The sequence below is a fragment of the Schistocerca piceifrons genome, unplaced genomic scaffold (genome assembly GCF_021461385.2).
Source record: "Schistocerca piceifrons isolate TAMUIC-IGC-003096 unplaced genomic scaffold, iqSchPice1.1 HiC_scaffold_2340, whole genome shotgun sequence".
Classification (NCBI taxonomy): Eukaryota; Metazoa; Arthropoda; class Insecta; order Orthoptera; family Acrididae; genus Schistocerca; species Schistocerca piceifrons.
The window spans coordinates 281,551-301,460 of record NW_025728274.1 but is presented as its reverse complement, the minus strand read 5'-3'; positions in this window follow the sequence as shown (position 1 = coordinate 301,460).

Sequence of the window (19,910 nt, the reverse complement as noted above, 5' to 3'; positions counted from 1 at the left end):
TCCTCGATTTAGAAGGAGAAGTTATAGAACACATAGTATTCCATAGCGACTCAATTTCAGTGTAATTCGTCAATGGGAGGGAGCGAGTGATGCAGTAAAGAAGGAATAGTTAATCGGAACGGAGATACTCTCCTCCCAAAAGAAACTCTTGTCGTTTCCATAGAAACGTTACTCGATTTAGAAGGAGATGTCATAGAACCAATAGTATTTCATAGCGACACCACTTCCGTGTTAATTCGTCAGTGTGAGGGGCGAGGGATGCAGTAAAGATGGAATAGTGCATCGGAAAGGGGATACTCGCCTCCCAAAAGAAAATATTGTCGTTTCCGTAGAAACGTTCCTCGATTTAGAAGGAGAAGTTATAGAACACATAGTATTCCATAGCAACTCAATTTCAGTGTTAATTCGTCAATGGGAGGGAGCGAGTGATGCAGTAAAGAAGGAATAGTTAATCGGAACGGAGTTACTCTCCTCCCAAAAGAAACTCTTGTCGTTTCCATAGAAACGTTACTCGATTTAGAAGGAGATGTCATAGAACCAATAGTATTTCATAGCGACACCACTTCCGTGTTAATTCGTCAGTGTGAGGGGCGAGGGATGCAGTAAAGATTGAATAGTGCATCGGAAAGGGGATACTCGCCTCCCAAAAGAAAATATTGTCGTTTCCGTAGAAACGTTCCTCGATTTAGAAGGAGAAGTTATAGAACACATAGTATTCCATAGCGACTCAATTTCAGTGTTAATTCGTCAATGGGAGGGAGCGAGTGATGCAGTAAAGAAGGAATAGTTAATCGGAACGGAGATACTCTCCTCCCAAAAGAAACTCTTGTCGTTTCCATAGAAACGTTACTCGATTTAGAAGGAGATGTCATAGAACCAATAGTATTTCATAGCGACACCACTTCCGTGTTAATTCGTCAGTGTGAGGGGCGAGGGATGCAGTAAAGATTGAATAGTGCATCGGAAAGGGGATACTCGCCTCCGAAAAGAAAATATTGTCATTTCCGTAGAAACGTTCCTCGATTTAGAAGGAGAAGTTATAGAACACATAGTATTCCATAGCGACTCAATTTCAAAGTTAATTCGTCAATGGGAGGGAGCGAGGGATGCAGTAAAGAAGGAATAGTGAATCGGAACGGAGATACTGTAATCCCAAAAGAAACTCTTGTCGTTTCTATAGAAACGTTACTCGATTTAGAAGGAGATGTCATAGAACCAATTGTATTTCATAGCGACACCACTTCCGTGTTAATTCGTCAGTGTGTGGGGCGAGGGATGCAGTAATGATGGAATAGTGCATCGGAAAGGGGATACTCGCCTCCCAAAAGAAAATATTGTCGTTTCCGTAGAAACGTTCCTCGATTTAGAAGGAGAAGTTATAGAACACGTAGTATTCCATAGCGACTCAATTTCAGTGTTAATTCGTCATTTTGAGGGAGCGAGGGATGCAGTAAAGAACGAATAGTGAATCGGAACGGAGATACTCTCCTCCCAAAAGAAACTCTTGTCGTTTCCATAGAAACGTTACTCGATTTAGAAGGAGAAGTCATAGGACCAATAGTATTTCATAGCGACACCACTTCCGTGTTAATTCGTCAGTGTGAGGGGCGAGGGATGCAGTAAAGATGGAATAGTGCATCGGAAAGCGGATACTCGCCTCCCAAAAGAAAATATTGTCGTTTCCGTAGAAACGTTCCTCGATTTAGAAGGAGAAGTTATAGAACACATAGTATTCCATAGCGACTCAATTTCAGTGTCAATACGTCAATGGGAGGGAGCGAGGGATGCAGTAAAGAAGGAAGATTGAGTCGGAACGGAGATACTCTCCTCCCAAAAGAAACTCTTGTCGTTTCCATAGAAACGTTACTCGATTTAGAACGAGAAGTCATAGAACCAATAGTATTTCATAGCGACACCACTTCCGTGTTAATTCGTCAGTGTGAGGGGCGAGGGATGCAGTAAAGATGGAATAGTGCATCGGAAAGGGGATACTCGCCTCCCAAAAGAAAATATTGTCGTTTCCGTAGAAACGTTCCTCGATTTAGAAGGAGAAGTTATAGAACACATAGTATTCCATAGCGACTCAGTTTCAGTGTTAATTCGTCAATGGGAGGGAGCGAGGGATGCAGTAAAGAAGGAATAGTGAATCGGAACGGAGATACTCTCCTCCCAAAAGAAACTCTTGTCGATTCCATAGAAACGTTACTCGATTTAGAAGGAGAAATCATAGGACCAATAGAATTTCATGGCGACACCACTTCCGTGTTAATTCGTCAGTGTGAGGTGCGAGGGATGCAGTAAAGATGGAATAGTGCATCGGAAAGGGGATACTCGCCTCCCAAAAGAAAATATTGTCGTTTCCGTAGAAACGTTCCTCGATTTAGAAGGAGAAGTTATAGAACACATAGTATTCCATAGCGACTCAATTTCAGTGTTAATTCGTCAATGGGAGGGAGCGAGGGATGCAGTAAAGAAGGAATAGTGAATCGGAACGGAGATACTCTCCTCCCAAAAGAAACTCTTGTCGTTTCCATAGAAACGTTCCTCGATTTAGAAGGAGAAGTCATAGGACCAATAGTATTTCATAGCGACACCACTTCCGTGTTAATTCGTCAGTGTGAGGGGCGAGGGATGCACTAAAGATGGAATAGTGCATCGGAAAGGGGATACTCGCCTCCCAAAAGAAAATATTGTCGTTTCCGTAGAAACGTTCCTCGATTTAGAAGGAGAAGTTATAGAACACATAGTATTCCATAGCGACTCAATTTCAGTGTTAATTCGTCAATGGGAGGGAGCGAGGGTTGCAGTAAAGAAGGAATAGTTAATCGGAACGGAGATACTCTCCTCCCAAAAGAAACTCTTGTTGTTTCCATAGAAACGTTACTCGATTTAGAAGGAGAAGTCATTGGACCAATAGTATTTCATAGCGACACCACTTCCGTGTTAATTCGTTAGTGTGAGGGGCGAGGGATGCAGTAAAGATGGAATAGTGCATCGGAAAGGGGATACTCGCCTCCCAAAAGAAAATATTGTCGTTTCCGTAGAAACGTTCCTCGATTTAGAAGGAGAAGTTATAGAACACATAGTATTCCATAGCGACTCAATTTCAGTGTTAATTCGTCAATGGGAGGGAGCGAGGGATGCAGTAAAGAAGGAATAGTGATTCGGAACGGAGATACTCTCCTCCCAAAAGAAATTCTTGTCGTTTCCATAGAAACGTTACTCGATTTAGAAGAAGAAGTCATAGAACCAATAGTATTTCATAGCGACACCACTTCCGTGTTAATTCGTCAGTGTGAGGGGCGAGGGATGCAGTAAAGATGGAATAGTGCATCGGAAAGGGGATACTCGCCTCCCAAAAGAAAATATTGTCGTTTCCGTAGAAACGTTTCTCGATTTAGAAGGAGAAGTTATAGAACACATAGTATTCCATAGCGACTCAATTTCAGTGTTAATTCGTCAATGGGAGGGAGCGAGGGATGCAGTGAAGAAGGAATAGTGAATCGGAACGGAGATACTCTCCTAACAAAAGAAACTCTTGTCGTTTCCATAGAAACGTTACTCGATTTAGAAGGAGAAGTCATAGAACCAATAGTATTTCATAGCGACACCACTTCCGTGTTAATTCGTCAGTGTGAGGGGCGAGGGATGCAGTAAAGATGGAATAGTGCATCGGAAAGGGGATACTCGCCTCCCAAAAGAAAATATTGTCGTTTCCGTAGAAACGTTCCTCGATTTAGAAGAAGAAGTTATAGAACACATAGTATTCCATAGCGACTCAATTTCAGTGTTAATTCGTCATTGGGACGGAGCGAGGGATGCAGTAAAGAAGGAATAGTGAATCGGAACGGAGATACTCTCCTTCCAAAAGAAACTCTTGTCGTTTCCATAGAAACGTTACTCGAATTAGGGGGAGAAGTCACAGAACCAATAGTATTTCATAGCGACACCACTTCCGTGTTAATTCGTCAGTGTGAGGGGCGAGGGATGCAGTAAAGATGGAATAGTGCATCGGAAAGGGGATACTCGCCTCCCAAAAGAAAATATTGTCGTTTCCGTAGAAACGTTCCTCGATTTAGAAGGAGAAGTTATAGAACACATAGTATTCCATAGCGACTCAATTTCAGTGTTAATTCGTCAATGGGAGGGAGCGAGGGATGCAGTGAAGAAGGAATAGTGAATCGGAACGGAGATACTCTCCTAACAAAAGAAACTCTTGTCGTTTCCATAGAAACGTTACTTGATTTAGAAGGAGAAGTCATAGAACCAATAGTATTTCATAGCGACACCACTTCCGTGTTAATTCGTCAGTGTGAGGGGCGAGGCATGCAGTAAAGATGGAATAGTGCATCGGAAAGGGAATACTCGCCTCCCAAAAGAAAATATTGTCGTTTCCGTAGAAACGTTCCTCGATTTAGAAGGAGAAGTTATAGAACACATAGTATTCCATAGCGACTCAATTTCAGTGTTAATTCGTCATTGGGACGGAGCGAGGGATGCAGTAAAGAAGGAATAGTGAATCGGAACGGAGATACTCTCCTCCCAAAAGAAACCCTTGTCGTTTCCATAGAAACGTTACTCGATTTAGAAGGAGAAATCATAGGACCAATAGAATTGCATAGCGACACCACATCCGTGTTAATTCGTCAGTGTGAGGGGTGAGGGATGCAGTAATGATGGAATAGTGCATCGGAAAGGGGATACTCGCCTCCGAAAAGAATATATTGTCGTTTCCGTAGAAACGTTCCTCGATTTAGAAGGAGAAGTTATAGAACACATAGTTTTCCATAGCGACTCAATTTCAGTGTTAATTCGTCAATGGGAGGGAGCGAGGGATGCAGTAAAGAAGGAATAGTGAATCGGAACGGAGATACTCTCCTCCCAAAAGAAACTCTTGTCGTTTCCATAGAAACGTTACTCGATTTAGAAGGAGAAGTCATAGAACCAATAGTATTTCATAGCGACACCACTTCCGTGTTAATTCGTCAGTGTGAGGGGCGAGGGATGCAGTAAAGATGGAATAGTGCATCGGAAAGGGGATACTCGCCTCCCAAAAGAAAATATTGTCGTTTCCGTAGAAACGTTCCTATATTTAGAAGGAGAAGTCATAGAACACATAGTATTCCATAGCGACTCAATTTCAGTGTTAATTCGTCAATGGGAGGGAGCGAGGGATGCAGTAAAGAAGGAATAGTGAATCGGAACGGAGATACTCTCCTCCCAAAAGAAACTCTTGTCGTTTCCATAGAAACTTTACTCGTATTAGAAGGAGAAGTCATAGAACCAATAGTATTTCATAGCGACACCACTTCCGTGTTAATTCGTCAGTGTGAGGGGCGAGGGATGCAGTAAAGATGGAATAGTGCATCGGAAAGGGGATACTCGCCTCCCAAAAGAAAATATTGTCGTTTCCGTAGAAACGTTACTCGATTTAGAAGGAGAAGTTATTGAACACATAGTATTCCATAGCGACTCAATTTCAGTGTTAATTCGTCAATGGGAGGGAGCGAGGGATGCAGTAAAGAAGGAATAGTGAATCGGAACGGAGATACTCTCCTCCCAAAAGAAACTCTTGTCGTTTCCATAGAAACGTTACTCGATTTAGAAGGAGAAGTCATAGAACCAATAGTATTTCATAGCGACACCACGTCCGTGTTAATTCGTCATTGTGAGGGGCGAGGAATGCAGTAAAGATGGAATAGTGCATCGGAAAGGGGATACTCGCCTCCGAAAAGAATATATTGTCGTTTCCGTAGAAACGTTCCTCGATTTAGAAGGAGAAGTTATAGAACACATAGTATTCCATAGCGACTCAATTTCAGTGTTAATTCGTCAATGGGAGGGAGCGAGGGATGCAGTAAAGAAGGAATAGTGAATCGGAACGGAGATACTCTCCTCCCAAAAGAAACTCTTGTCGTTTCCATATAAACGTTACTCGATTTAGAAGGAGAAGTCATAGGACCAACAGTATTTCATAGCGACACCACTTCCGTGTTAATTCGTCAGTGTGAGGGGCGAGGGATGCAGTAAAGATTTAATAGTGCATCGGAAATGGGATACACGCCTCCCAAAAGAAAATATTGTCGTTTCCGTAGAAACGTTCCTCGATTTAGAAGGAGAAGTTATAGAACACATAGTATTCCATAGCGACTCAATTTCAGTGTTAATTCGTCAATGGGAGGGAGCGAGGGATGCAGTAAAGAAGGAATAGTGAATCGGAACGGAGATACTCTCCTCCCAAAAGAAACTCTTGTCGTTTCCATAGAAACGTTACTCGATTTAGAAGGAGAAGTCATAGGACCAACAGTATTGCATAGCGACACCACTTCCGTGTTAATTCGTCAGTGTGAGGGGCGAGGGATGCAGTAAAGATTTAATAGTGAATCGGAAAGGGGATACTCGCCTCCGAAAAGAATATATTGTCGTTTCCGTAGAAACGTTCCTCGATTTAGAAGGAGAAGTTATAGAACACATAGTATTCCATAGCGACTCAATTTCAGTGTTAATTCGTAAATGGGAGGGAGCGAGGGATGCAGTAAAGAAGGAATAGTGAATCGGAACGGAGATACTCTCCTCCCAAAAGAAACTCTTGTCGTTTCCATAGAAACGTTACTCGATTTAGAAGGAGAAGTCATAGGACCAACAGTATATCATAGCGACACCACTTCCGTGTTAATTCGTCAGTGTGAGGGGCGAGGGATGCAGTAAAGATTTAATAGTGCATCGGAAAGGGGATACTCGCCTCCGAAAAGAATATATTGTCGTTTCCGTAGAAACGTTCCTCGATTTAGAAGGAGAAGTTATAGAACACATAGTATTCCATAGCGACTCAATTTCAGAGTTAATTCGTCAATGGGAGGGAGCGAGGGATGCAGTAAAGAAGAAATAGTGAATCGGAACGGAGATACTCTCCTCCCAAAAGAAACTCTTGTCGTTTCCATAGAAACGTTACTCGATTTAGAAGGAGAAGTCATAGGACCAACAGTATTGCATAGCGACACCACTTCCGTGTTAATTCGTCAGTGTGAGGGGCGAGGGATGCAGTAAAGATTTAATAGTGAATCGGAAAGGGGATACTCGCCTCCGAAAAGAATATATTGTCGTTTCCGTAGAAACGTTCCTCGATTTAGAAGGAGAAGTTATAGAACACATAGTATTCCATAGCGACTCAATTTCAGTGTTAATTCGTAAATGGGAGGGAGCGAGGGATGCAGTAAAGAAGGAATAGTGAATCGGAACGGAGATACTCTCCTCCCAAAAGAACCTCTTGTCGTTTCCATAGAAACGTTACTCGATTTAGAAGGAGAAGTCATAGGACCAACAGTATATCATAGCGACACCACTTCCGTGTTAATTCGTCAGTGTGAGGGGCGAGGGATGCAGTAAAGATTTAATAGTGCATCGGAAAGGGGATACTCGCCTCCCAAAAGAAAATATTGTCGTTTCCGTAGAAACGTTCCTCGATTTAGAAGGAGAAGTTATAGAACACATAGTATTCCATAGCGACTCAATTTCAGTGTTAATTCGTCAATTGGAGGGAGCGAGGGATGCAGTAAAGAAGGAATAGTGAATCGGAACGGAGATACTCTCCTCCCAAAAGAAACTCTTGTCGTTTCCATAGAAACGTTACTCGATTTAGAAGGAGAAGTCATAGGACCAACAGTATTTCATAGCGACACCACTTCCGTGTTAATTCGTCAGTGTGAGGGGCGAGGGATGCAGTAAAGATTTAATAGTGCATGGGAAAGAGGATACTCGCCTCCGAAAAGAATATATTGTCGTTTCCGTAGAAACGTTCCTCGATTTAGAAGGAGAAGTTATAGAACACATAGTATTCCATAGCGACTCAATTTCAGAGTTAATTCGTCAATGGGAGGGAGCGAGGGATGCAGTAAAGAAGGAATAGTGAATCGGAACGGAGATACTCTCCTCCCAAAAGAAACTCTTGTCGTTTCCATAGAAACGTTACTCGATTTAGAAGGAGAAATCATAGGACCAATAGTATTTCATAGCGACACCACTTCCGTGTTAATTCGTCAGTGTGAGGGGCGAGGGATGCAGTAAAGATGGAATAGTGCATCGAAAAGGGGATACTCGCCTCCCAAACGAAAATATTGTCGTTTCCGTAGAAACGTTCCTCGATTTAGAAGGAGAAGTTATAGAACACATAGTATTCCATAGCGACTCAATTTCAGTGTTAATTCGTCAATGGGAGGGAGCGAGGGATGCAGTAAAGAAGGAATAGTGAATCGGAACGGAGATACTCTAATCCCAAAAGAAACTCTTGTCGTTTCCATAGAAACGTTACTCGATTTAGAAGGAGAAATCTTAGGACCAATAGTATTTCATAGCGACACCACTTCCGTGTTAATTCGTGAGTGTGAGGGGCGAGGGATGCAGTAAAGATGGAATAGTGCATCGGAAAGGGGATACTCGCCTCCCAAAAGAAAATATTGTCGTTTCCGTAGAAACGTTCCTCGATTTAGAATGAGAAGTTATAGAACACATAGTATTCCATAGCGACTCAATTACAGTGTTAATTCGTCAATGGGAGGGAGCGAGGGATGCAGTAAAGAAGGAATAGTGAATCGGAACGGAGATACTCTCCTCCCAAAAGAAACTCTTGTCGTTTCCATAGAAACGTTACTCGATTTAGAAGGAGATGTCATTGAACCAATAGTATTTCATAGCGACACCACTTCCGTGTTAATTCGTCAGTGTGAGGGGCGAGGGATGTAGTAAAGATGGAATAGTGCATCGAAAAGGGGATACTCGCCTCCCAAAAGAAAATATTGTCGTTTCCGTAGAAACGTTCCACGATTTAAAAGGAGAAGTTATAGAACACATAGTATTCCACACCGACTCAATTTTCGTGTTAATTCGTCAATGGGAGGGAGCGAGGGATGCAGTAAAGAAGGAATAGTGAATCGGAACGGAGATACTCTCCTCCCAAAAGAAACTCTTGTCGTTTCCATAGAAAAGTTACTCGATTTAGAAGGAGAAATCATAGGACCAATAGTATTTCATAGCGACACCACTTCCGTGTTAATTCGTCAGTGTGAGGGGCGAGGGATGCAGTAAAGATGGAATAGTGCATCGGAAAGGGGATACTCGCCTCCCAAAAGAAAATATTGTCGTTTCCGTAGAAACGTTCCTCGATTTAGAAGGAGAAGTTATAGAACACATAGTATTCCATAGCGACTCAATTTCAGTGTTAATTCGTCAATGGGAGGGAGCGAGGGATGCAGTGAAGAAGGAATAGTGAATCGGAACGGAGATACTCTCCTAACAAAAGAAACTCTTGTCGTTTCCATAGAAACGTTACTCGATTTAGAAGGAGAAGTCATAGAACCAATAGTATTTCATAGCGACACCACTTCCGTGTTAATTCGTCAGTGTGAGGGGCGAGGCATGCAGTAAAGATGGAATAGTGCATCGGAAAGGGAATACTCGCCTCCCAAAAGACAATATTGTCGTTTCCGTAGAAACGTTCCTCGATTTAGAAGGAGAAGTTATAGAACACATAGTATTCCATAGCGACTCAATTTCAGTGTTAATTCGTCATTGGGACGGAGCGAGGGATGCAGTAAAGAAGGAATAGTGAATCGGAACGGAGATACTCTCCTCCCAAAAGAAACCCTTGTCGTTTCCATAGAAACGTTACTCGATTTAGAAGGAGAAATCATAGGACCAATAGAATTGCATAGCGACACCACATCCGTGTTAATTCGTCAGTGTGAGGGGTGAGGGATGCAGTAATGATGGAATAGTGCATCGGAAAGGGGATACTCGCCTCCGAAAAGAATATATTGTCGTTTCCGTAGAAACGTTCCTCGATTTAGAAGGAGAAGTTATAGAACACATAGTTTTCCATAGCGACTCAATTTCAGTGTTAATTCGTCAATGGGAGGGAGCGAGGGATGCAGTAAAGAAGGAATAGTGAATCGGAACGGAGATACTCTCCTCCCAAAAGAAACTCTTGTCGTTTCCATAGAAACGTTACTCGATTTAGAAGGAGAAGTCATAGAACCAATAGTATTTCATAGCGACACCACTTCCGTGTTAATTCGTCAGTGTGAGGGGCGAGGGATGCAGTAAAGATGGAATAGTGCATCGGAAAGAGGATACTCGCCTCCCAAAAGAAAATATTGTCGTTTCCGTAGAAACGTTCCTATATTTAGAAGGAGAAGTCATAGAACACATAGTATTCCATAGCGACTCAATTTCAGTGTTAATTCGTCAATGGGAGGGAGCGAGGGATGCAGTAAAGAAGGAATAGTGAATCGGAACGGAGATACTCTCCTCCCAAAAGAAACTCTTGTCGTTTCCATAGAAACGTTACTCGTATTAGAAGGAGAAGTCATAGAACCAATAGTATTTCATAGCGACACCACTTCCGTGTTAATTCGTCAGTGTGAGGGGCGAGGGATGCAGTAAAGATGGAATAGTGCATCGGAAAGGGGATACTCGCCTCCCAAAAGAAAATATTGTCGTTTCCGTAGAAACGTTACTCGATTTAGAAGGAGAAGTTATTGAACACATAGTATTCCATAGCGACTCAATTTCAGTGTTAATTCGTCAATGGGAGGGAGCGAGGGATGCAGTAAAGAAGGAATAGTGAATCGGAACGGAGATACTCTCCTCCCAAAAGAAACTCTTGTCGTTTCCATAGAAACGTTACTCGATTTAGAAGGAGAAGTCATAGAACCAATAGTATTTCATAGCGACACCACGTCCGTGTTAATTCGTCATTGTGAGGGGCGAGGGATGCAGTAAAGATGGAATAGTGCATCGGAAAGGGGATACTCGCCTCCGAAAAGAAAATATTGTCGTTTCCGTAGAAACGTTCCTCGATTTAGAAGGAGAAGTTATAGAACACATAGTATTCCATAGCGACTCAATTTCAGTGTTAATTCGTCAATGGGAGGGAGCGAGGGATGCAGTAAAGAAGGAATAGTGAATCGGAACGGAGATACTCTCCTCCCAAAAGAAACTCTTGTCGTTTCCATATAAACGTTACTCGATTTAGAAGGAGAAGTCATAGGACCAACAGTATTTCATAGCGACACCACTTCCGTGTTAATTCGTCAGTGTGAGGGGCGAGGGATGCAGTAAAGATTTAATAGTGCATCGGAAAGGGGATACACGCCTCCCAAAAGAAAATATTGTCGTTTCCGTAGAAACGTTCCTCGATTTAGAAGGAGAAGTTATAGAACACATAGTATTCCATAGCGACTCAATTTCAGTGTTAATTCGTCAATGGGAGGGAGCGAGGGATGCAGTAAAGAAGGAATAGTGAATCGGAACGGAGATACTCTCCTCCCAAAAGAAACTCTTGTCGTTTCCATAGAAACGTTACTCGATTTAGAAGGAGAAGTCATAGGACCAACAGTATTGCATAGCGACACCACTTCCGTGTTAATTCGTCAGTGTGAGGGGCGAGGGATGCAGTAAAGATTTAATAGTGAATCGGAAAGGGGATACTCGCCTCCGAAAAGAATATATTGTCGTTTCCGTAGAAACGTTCCTCGATTTAGAAGGAGAAGTTATAGAACACATAGTATTCCATAGCGACTCAATTTCAGTGTTAATTCGTAAATGGGAGGGAGCGAGGGATGCAGTAGAGAAGGAATAGTGAATCGGAACGGAGATACTCTCCTCCCAAAAGAACCTCTTGTCGTTTCCATAGAAACGTTACTCGATTTAGAAGGAGAAGTCATAGGACCAACAGTATATCATAGCGACACCACTTCCGTGTTAATTCGTCAGTGTGAGGGGCGAGGGATGCAGTAAAGATTTAATAGTGCATCGGAAAGGGGATACTCGCTTCCCAAAAGAAAATATTGTCGTTTCCGTAGAAACGTTCCTCGATTTAGAAGGAGAAGTTATAGAACACATAGTATTCCATAGCGACTCAATTTCAGTGTTAATTCGTCAATTGGAGGGAGCGAGGGATGCAGTAAAGAAGGAATAGTGAATCGGAACGGAGATACTCTCCTCCCAAAAGAAACTCTTGTCGTTTCCATAGAAACGTTACTCGATTTAGAAGGAGAAGTCATAGGACCACCAGTATTTCATAGCGACACCACTTCCGTGTTAATTCGTCAGTGTGAGGGGCGAGGGATCCAGTAAAGATTTAATAGTGCATCGGAAAGGGGATACTCGCCTCCGAAAAGAATATATTGTCGTTTCCGTAGAAACGTTCCTCGATTTAGAAGGAGAAGTTATAGAACACATAGTATTCCATAGCGATTCAATTTCAGAGTTAATTCGTCAATGGGAGGGAGCGAGGGATGCAGTAAAGAAGGAATAGTGAATCGGAACGGAGATACTCTCCTCCCAAAAGAAACTCTTGTCGTTTCCATAGAAACGTTACTGGATTTAGAAGGAGAAGTCATAGGACCAACAGTATTGCATAGCGACACCACTTCCGTGTTAATTCGTCAGTGTGAGGGGCGAGGGATGCAGTAAAGATTTAATAGTGAATCGGAAAGGGGATACTCGCCTCCGAAAAGAATATATTGTCGTTTCCGTAGAAACGTTCCTCGATTTAGAAGGAGAAGTTATAGAACACATAGTATTCCATAGCGACTCAATTTCAGTGTTAATTCGTAAATGGGAGGGAGCGAGGGATGCAGTAAAGAAGGAATAGTGAATCGGAACGGAGATACTCTCCTCCCAAAAGAACCTCTTGTCGTTTCCATAGAAACGTTACTCGATTTAGAAGGAGAAGTCATAGGACCAACAGTATATCATAGCGACACCACTTCCGTGTTAATTCGTCAGTGTGAGGGGCGAGGGATGCAGTAAAGATTTAATAGTGCATCGGAAAGGGGATACTCGCCCCCCAAAAGAAAATATTGTCGTTTCCGTAGAAACGTTCCTCGATTTAGAAGGAGAAGTTATAGAACACATAGTATTCCATAGCGACTCAATTTCAGTGTTAATTCGTCAATTGGAGGGAGCGAGGGATGCAGTAAAGAAGGAATAGTGAATCGGAACGGAGATACTCTCCTCCCAAAAGAAACTCTTGTCGTTTCCATAGAAACGTTACTCGATTTAGAAGGAGAAGTCATAGGACCAACAGTATTTCATAGCGACACCACTTCCGTGTTAATTCGTCAGTGTGAGGGGCGAGGGATGCAGTAAAGATTTAATAGTGCATCGGAAAGAGGATACTCGCCTCCGAAAAGAATATATTGTCGTTTCCGTAGAAACGTTCCTCGATTTAGAAGGAGAAGTTATAGAACACATAGTATTCCATAGCGACTCAATTTCAGAGTTAATTCGTCAATGGGAGGGAGCGAGGGATGCAGTAAAGAAGGAATAGTGAATCGGAACGGAGATACTCTCCTCCCAAAAGAAACTCTTGTCGTTTCCATAGAAACGTTACTCGATTTAGAAGGAGAAATCATAGGACCAATAGTATTTCATAGCGACAAGACTTCCGTGTTAATTCGTCAGTGTGAGGGGCGAGGGATGCAGTAAAGATGGAATAGTGCATCGAAAAGGGGATACTCGCCTCCCAAACGAAAATATTGTCGTTTCCGTAGAAACGTTCCTCGATTTAGAAGGAGAAGTTATAGAACACATAGTATTCCATAGCGACTCAATTTCAGTGTTAATTCGTCAATGGGAGGGAGCGAGGGATGCAGTAAAGAAGGAATAGTGAATCGGAACGGAGATACTCTAATCCCAAAAGAAACTCTTGTCGTTTCCATAGAAACGTTACTCGATTTAGAAGGAGAAATCTTAGGACCAATAGTATTTCATAGCGACACCACTTCCGTGTTAATTCGTCAGTGTGAGGGGCGAGGGATGCAGTAAAGATGGAATAGTGCATCGGAAAGGGGATACTCGCCTCCCAAAAGAAAATATTGTCGTTTCCGTAGAAACGTTCCTCGATTTAGAAGGAGAAGTTATAGAACACATAGTATTCCATAGCGACTCAAATTCAGTGTTAATTCGTCAATGGGAGGGAGCGAGGGATGCAGTAAAGAAGGAATAGTGAATCGGAACGGAGATACTCTCCTCCCAAAAGAAACTCTTGTCGTTTCCATAGAAACGTTACTCGATTTAGAAGGAGATGTCATTGAACCAATAGTATTTCATAGCGACACCACTTCCGTGTTAATTCGTCAGTGTGAGGGGCGAGGGATGTAGTAAAGATGGAATAGTGCATCGGAAAGGGGATACTCGCCTCCCAAAAGAAAATATTGTCGTTTCCGTAGAAACGTTCCACGATTTAAAAGGAGAAGTTATAGAACACATAGTATTCCACACCGACTCAATTTTCGTGTTAATTCGTCAATGGGAGGGAGCGAGGGATGCAGTAAAGAAGGAATAGTGAATCGGAACGGAGATACTCTCCTCCCAAAAGAAACTCTTGTCGTTTCCATAGAAAAGTTACTCGATTTAGAAGGAGAAATCATAGGACCAATAGTATTTCATAGCGACACCACTTCCGTGTTAATTCGTCAGTGTGAGGGGCGAGGGATGCAGTAAAGATGGAATAGTGCATCGGAAAGGGGATACTCGCCTCCCAAAAGAAAATATTGTTGTTTCCGTAGAAACGTTCCTCGATTTAGAAGGAGAAGTTATAGAACACATAGTATTCCATAGCGACTCAATTTCAGTGTTAATTCGTCAATGGGAGGGAGCGAGGGATGCAGTAAAGAAGGAATAGTGAATCGGAACGGAGATACTCTCCTCCCAAAAGAAACTCTTGTCGTTTCCATAGAAACGTTACTCGATTTAGAAGGAGAAATCATAGGACCAATAGTATTTCATAGCGACACCACTTCCGTGTTAATTCGTCAGTGTGAGGGGCGAGGGATGCAGTAAAGATGGAATAGTGCATCGGAAAGGGGATACTCGCCTCCCAAAAGAAAATATTGTCGTTTCCGTAGAAACGTTCCTCGATTTAGAAGGAGAAGTTATAGAACACATAGTATTCCGTAGCGACTCAATTTCAGTGTTAATTCGTCAATGGGAGGGAGCGAGGGATGCAGTAAAGAAGGAATAGTGAATCGGAACGGAGATACTCTCCTCCCAAAAGAAACTCTTGTCGTTTCCATAGAAACGTTACTCGATTTAGAAGGAGAAGTCATAGAACCAATAGTATTTCATAGCGACACCACTTCCGTGTTAATTCGTCAGTGTGAGGGGCGAGGGATGCAGTAAAGATGGAATAGTGCATCGGAAAGGGGATACTCGCCTCCCAAAAGAAAATATTGTCGTTTCCGTAGAAACGTTCCTCGATTTAGAAGGAGAAGTCATAGAACACATAGTATTCCATAGCGACTCAATTTCAGTGTTAATTCGTCAATGGGAGGGAGCGAGGGATGCAGTAAAGTAGTAATAGTGAATCGCAACGGAGATACTCTCCTCCCAAAAGAAACGCTTGTCGTTTCCATAGGAACGTTACTCGATTTAGAAGGAGAAGTCATAGAACCAATAGTACTTCATAGCGACACCACTTCCGTGTTAATTCGTCAGTGTGAGGGGCGAGGGATGCAGTAAAGATGGAATAGTGCATCGGATAGGGGATACTCGCCTCCCAAAAGAAAATATTGTCGTTTCCGTAGAAACGTTCCTCGATTTAGAAGGAGAAGTTATAGAACACATAGTATTCCATACCGACTCAATTTCAGTGTTAATTCGTCAATGGGAGGGAGCGAGGGATGCAGTAAAGAAGGAATAGTGAATCGGAACGGAGATACTCTCCTCCCAAAAGAAACTCTTGTCGTTTCCATAGAAAAGTTACTCGATTTAGAAGGAGAAGTCATAGAACCAATAGTATTGCATAGCGACACCACTTCCGTGTTAATTCGTCAGTGTGAGGGGCGAGGGATGCAGTAAAGATGGAATAGTGCATCGAAAAGGGGATACTCGCCTCCCAAAAGAAAATATTGTCGTTTCCGTAGTAACGTTCCTTGTCTTAGAAGGAGAAGTTATCGAACACATAGTATTCCATAGCGACTCAATTTCAGTGTTAATTCGTCAATGGGAGGGAGCGAGGGATGCAGTAAAGAAGGAATAGTGAATCGGAACGGAGATACTCTCCTCCCAAAAGAAACTCTTGTCGTTTCCATAGAAACGTTACTCGATTTAGAAGGAGAAGTCATAGAACCAATAGTTTTTCATAGCAACACCACTTCCGTGTTAATTCGTCAGTGTGAGGGGCGAGGGATGCAGTAAAGATGGAATAGTGCATCGGAAAGGGGATACTCGCCTCCCAAAAGAAAATATTGTCGTTTCCGTAGAAACGTTCCTCGATTTAGAAGGAGAAGTCATAGAACACACAGTATTCCATAGCGACTCAATTTCAGTGTTAATTCGTCAATGGGAGGGAGCGAGGGATGCAGCAAAGAAGGAATAGTGAATCGGAACGGAGATACTCTCCTCCCAAAAGAAACGCTTGTCGTTTCCATAGAAGCGTTACTCGATTTAGAAGGAGAAGTCATAGAACCAATAGTATTTCATAGCGACACCACTTCCGTGTTAATTCGTCAGTGTGAGGGGCGAGGGATGCAGTAAAGATGGAATAGTGCATCGGAAAGGGGATACTCTCCTCCCAAAGGAAAATCCTGTCGTTGCAATACAAACGTTACTCGAATTAGAAGGAGAAGTCATAGAGCCCATAGTATGTCACAGCTACGCAATGTCTCTGTTAATTCGTCAATGTGAGGGAGCGAGGGATGCAGTAAAGATGGAATAGTGGATCGGAACGGAGATACTCTCCTCCCAAAAGAAACGCTTGTCGTTTCCATAGAAACGTTACTCGATTTAGAAGGAGAAGTCATAGAACCAATAGTATTTCATAGCGACACCACTTCCGTGTTAATTCGTCAGTGTGAGGGGCGAGGGATGCAGTAAAGATTTAATAGTGCATCGGAAAGGGGATACTCGCCTCCCAAAAGAAAATATTGTCGTTTCCGTAGAAACGTTCCTCGATTTAGAAGGAGAAGTTATAGAACACATAGTATTCCATAGCGACTCAATTTCAGTGTTAATTCGTCAATTGGAGGGAGCGAGGGATGCAGTAAAGAAGGAATAGTGAATCGGAACGGAGATACTCTCCTCCCAAAAGAAACTCTTGTCGTTTCCATAGAAACGTTACTCGATTTAGAAGGAGAAATCATAGGACCAATAGTATTTCATAGCGACACCACTTCCGTGTTAATTCGTCAGTGTGAGGGGCGAGGGATGCAGTAAAGATGGAATAGTGCATCGAAAAGGGGATACTCGCCTCCCAAACGAAAATATTGTCGTTTCCGTAGAAACGTTCCTCGATTTAGAAGGAGAAGTTATAGAACACATAGTATTCCATAGCGACTCAATTTCAGTGTTAATTCGTCAATGGGAGGGAGCGAGGGATGCAGTAAAGAAGGAATAGTGAATCGGAACGGAGATACCCTAATCCCAAAAGAAACTCTTGTCGTTTCCATAGAAACGTTACTCGATTTAGAAGGAGAAATCTTAGGACCAATAGTATTTCATAGCGACACCACTTCCGTGTTAATTCGTCAGTGTGAGGGGCGAGGGATGCAGTAAAGATGGAATAATGCATCGGAAAGGGGATACTCGCCTCCCAAAAGAAAATATTGTCGTTTCCGTAGAAACGTTCCTCGATTTAGAAGGAGAAGTTATAGAACACATAGTATTCCATAGCGACTCAATTTCAGTGTTAATTCGTCAATGGGAGGGAGCGAGGGATGCAGTAAAGAAGGAATAGTGAATCGGAACGGAGTTACTCTCCTCCCAAAAGAAACTCTTGTCGTTTCCATAGAAACGTTACTCGATTTAGAAGGAGATGTCATTGAACCAATAGTATTTCATAGCGACACCACTTCCGTGTTAATTCGTCAGTGTGAGGGGCGAGGGATGTAGTAAAGATGGAATAGTGCATCGGAAAGGGGATACTCGCCTCCCAAAAGAAAATATTGTCGTTTCCGTAGAAACGTTCCACGATTTAAAAGGAGAAGTTATAGAACACATAGTATTCCACAGCGACTCAATTTTAGTGTTAATTCGTCAATGGGAGGGAGCGAGGGATGCAGTAAAGAAGGAATAGTGAATCGGAACGGAGATACTCTCCTCCCAAAAGAAACTCTTGTCGTTTCCATAGAAAAGTTACTCGATTTAGAAGGAGAAATCATAGGACCAATAGAATTTCATAGCGACACCACTTCCGTGTTAATTCGTCAGTGTGAGGGGCGAGGGATGCAGTAAAGATGGAATAGTGCATCGGAAAGGGGATACTCGCCTCCCAAAAGAAAATATTGTTGTTTCCGTAGAAACGTTCCTCGATTTAGAAGGAGAAGTTATAGAACGCATAGTATTCCATAGCGACTCAATTTCAGTGTTAATTCGTCAATGGGAGGGAGCGAGGGATGCAGTAGAGAAGGAATAGTGAATCGGAACGGAGATACTCTCCTCCCAAAAGAAACTCTTGTCGTTTCCATAGAAACGTTACTCGATTTAGAAGGAGAAATCATAGGACCAATAGTATTTCATAGCGACACCACTTCCGTGTTAATTCGTCAGTGTGAGGGGCGAGGGATGCAGTAAAGATGGAATAGTGCATCGGAAAGGGGATACTCGCCTCCCAAAAGAAAATATTGTCGTTTCCGTAGAAACGTTCCTCGATTTAGAAGGAGAAGTAATAGAACACATAGTATTCCGTAGCGACTCAATTTCAGTGTTAATTCGTCAATGGGAGGGAGCGAGGGATGCAGTAAAGAAGGAATAGTGAATCGGAACGGAGATACTCTCCTCCCAAAAGAAACTCTTGTCGTTTCCATAGAAACGTTACTCGATTTAGAAGGAGAAGTCATAGAACCAATAGTATTTCATAGCGACACCACTTCCGTGTTAATTCGTCAGTGTGAGGGGCGAGGGATGCAGTAAAGATGGAATAGTGCATCGGAAAGGGGATACTCGCCTCCCAAAAGAAAATATTGTCGTTTCCGTAGAAACGTTCCTCGATTTAGAAGGAGAAGTCATAGAACACATAGTATTCCATAGCGACTCAATTTCAGTGTTAATTCGTCAATGGGAGGGAGCGAGGGATGCAGTAAAGTAGTAATAGTGAATCGGAACGGAGATACTCTTCTCCCAAAAGAAACGCTTGTCGTTTCCATAGGAACGTTACTCGATTTAGAAGGAGAAGTCATAGAACCAATAGTACTTCATAGCGACACCACTTCCGTGTTAATTCGTCAGTGTGAGGGGCGAGGGATGCAGTAAAGATGGAATAGTGCATCGGAAAGGGGATACTCGCCTCCCAAAGGAAAATCCTGTCGTTGCAATACAAACGTTACTCGAATTAGAAGGAGAAGTCATAGAGCCCATAGTATGTCACAGCTACGCAATGTCTCTGTTAATTCGTCAATGTGAGGGAGCGAGGGATGCAGTAAAGATGGAATAGTGGATCGGAACGGAGATACTCTCCTCCCAAAAGAAACGCTTGTCGTTTCCATAGAAACGTTACTCGATTTAGAAGGAGAAGTCATAGAACCAATAGTATTTCATAGCGACACCACTTCCGTGTTAATTCGTCAGTGTGAGGGGCGAGGGATGCAGTAAAGATTTAATAGTGCATCGGAAAGGGGATACTCGCCTCCCAAAAGAAAATATTGTCGTTTCCGTAGAAACGTTCCTCGATTTAGAAGGAGAAGTTATAGAACACATAGTATTCCATAGCGACTCAATTTCAGTGTTAATTCGTCAATTGGAGGGAGCGAGGGATGCAGTAAAGAAGGAATAGTGAATCGGAACGGAGATACTCTCCTCCCAAAAGAAACTCTTGTCGTTTCCATAGAAACGTTACTCGATTTAGAAGGAGAAGTCATAGGACCAACAGTATTTCATAGCGACACCACTTCCGTGTTAATTCGTCAGTGTGA